This window comes from Rhinolophus sinicus, chromosome 2, assembly GCF_057876585.1.
Source record: "Rhinolophus sinicus isolate RSI-liver-muscle chromosome 2, RSI-T2T, whole genome shotgun sequence".
Lineage (NCBI taxonomy): Eukaryota > Metazoa > Chordata > Mammalia > Chiroptera > Rhinolophidae > Rhinolophus > Rhinolophus sinicus.
The window spans coordinates 77489820-77491838 of NC_142502.1; the positions used below are offsets into that span (position 1 = coordinate 77489820).

At 40.0% G+C, this 2019-nt stretch overlaps 1 pseudogene; it reads right to left on the bottom strand.

The window, feature by feature from the left end:
- Positions 1–654: 654 nt before the first annotated feature.
- Positions 655–1677, bottom strand: LOC109456809 (elongation factor 1-alpha 1-like; annotated as a pseudogene).
- Positions 1678–2019: the final 342 nt, after the last annotated feature.

Here is a 2019-nt window from a genome sequence, read left to right on the forward strand (position 1 = left end):
ATCAGCTTCCTTAATTGCTGATGTCCACTTCTCTGGAGGATGAGGGAAAGAAAGGAAGAAACCAACATTTTTTGAAAGCCTACTCCTATCACAGTGTTCAAAATAGCCCTACATATTAATATTGTCCCCTCATTTTATGCATAAGAATATTTGGTCCAGAGAAATCAAGGAAATTACTGAGGATCATACATATCGAGTAATGACAGTAAGGATTCTAACTCAGGCCTGTCTGACGTCACTGTCCATACCTCCTTCCAGGAAGCACACCTCATTCTTGCCAAGGCTAAGCATGTCCTGCCTACGTACTCCATTCTCCAATGCCTTATGGAGAGCCTATTTCCTGTAATTTTTACTTTTCCTAACTACATTTAAAACCCTTTCTTAATTTGCTATTTTAAAGGTAAGCATGTTCTTGCTTCACACAGTAGAAAACACAACAAACAAAACCTACCTTCCTTCAAACCTAGTAGCTTGCACAAAAATCCAAACTCCTCTTTCTTTCACTGCTTATTTGAAATAATAATTTATGTTATAGACTTCACTATCTCGGAAACCACCTTTTTTCCCTCATTAAACTTCGTTTTAATGGGTCTCAAAATTCTGTGACAGAGTTTTGGTCAAGTTGTTTCCATTAAAAAGTACTGATTTTAAATCCTAAATACTTAAAAATTCACACACACACACACACGTTTTAACAGGTTTTACTTCAGTTGTAACGTTGACTGGAGCAAAGGTGACCACCATGCCGGGTCTGAGAGCACCAGTCTCCCCTCAGCCCACAGGGACAGGACCAATACCACCAATTTTGTAGACATCCTGGAGGGGCAGATGCAAAAGCTTGTCCATTGCATGAGTGGCAGGACGCAATCCAGAGCTTCAAGCAGTGTGGTTCCAAAGGCTTTGCCATCTTTGCCGGTGACTTTCCATCCCTTGAATTAAGGCATGTTAGCACTTGGCTCCCGCATGTTGTCATCATTCCAACCAGAAATTGGCACAAATGCAACTGTGTCACGGTTGTAGCCAGTTTTCTTAATGTAGGTGCTGACTTCCTTAACGATGTCCTCATATCTCTTCTGGTTGTAAGGTGGCTCAATAGAATCCATTTTGTTTACACCAACAGTTAGTTGTTTCACACCCAGTGTGTAAGTCAGAAGGGCATGCTCATGGGTCTGCCCATTGTTGGAGACACCTGCTTCAAATTCACCATCACCAGAAGCAACAATCAGGACAGCACAGTCAGCCTTTGAAAGAAAACAAGGTCACATCTGGTTAAAGGAATGTTCTTCAAAGGATGAACCCAATGTAGAAGACAGACCCAAAGAGCTATTTTTGAGTTATTAATCCTAAAAACCTGAGATGTGCCTGTAATCATCTTTTTAATAATAATAAAGTCTCTGTATCCTGGGGCATCCAGGACACATAATACTTGCTGGACTTGAATTTTCACAGGGAGATATCAATGGTGAGCCCATACTCACATTCACCTTTCAGTTTATCTAAGACCCAGGCATACTTGAAGGAGTCCTTTCCCATCTCAGCAGCCTCCTTCTCAAATGTTTCGATGGTTCTTTTGTGAGTCCCATCACATTTGTAGCCCAGAAGACCAGTAGTGTTAGACTGGCCAGAATCTACGCGTCCAATGACAACGATGTTGTTATGAGTCTTTTCCTTTCCCATTTTGGGTGAGATTTAATGGTGGTTTTTACTACACCTGTATTCTGATGTCAAATCTGTTGTGAAAAGCACCACTTTCTTTTTAAACCCTTGCTATCTGGCTTCCACTTCCACCTCTTTTATAAAATAGTCTTCACAAGGTTATCAATTGTCCCATATTTACAAATATAGAAATTTTTCCCCTGCAATTTCTTGTAGTGTTCTTATTTTCTGGTTTCCAGTACAATATAATTTGTTTCTCTTTATGAAAATAACAGCTAAAATCCACTGTGTGCTAGTGACTCTGCTAGGATCTTCCTATCTTCATTACATTTAATCCTAACGACAATCCTTCATGGTATAAAT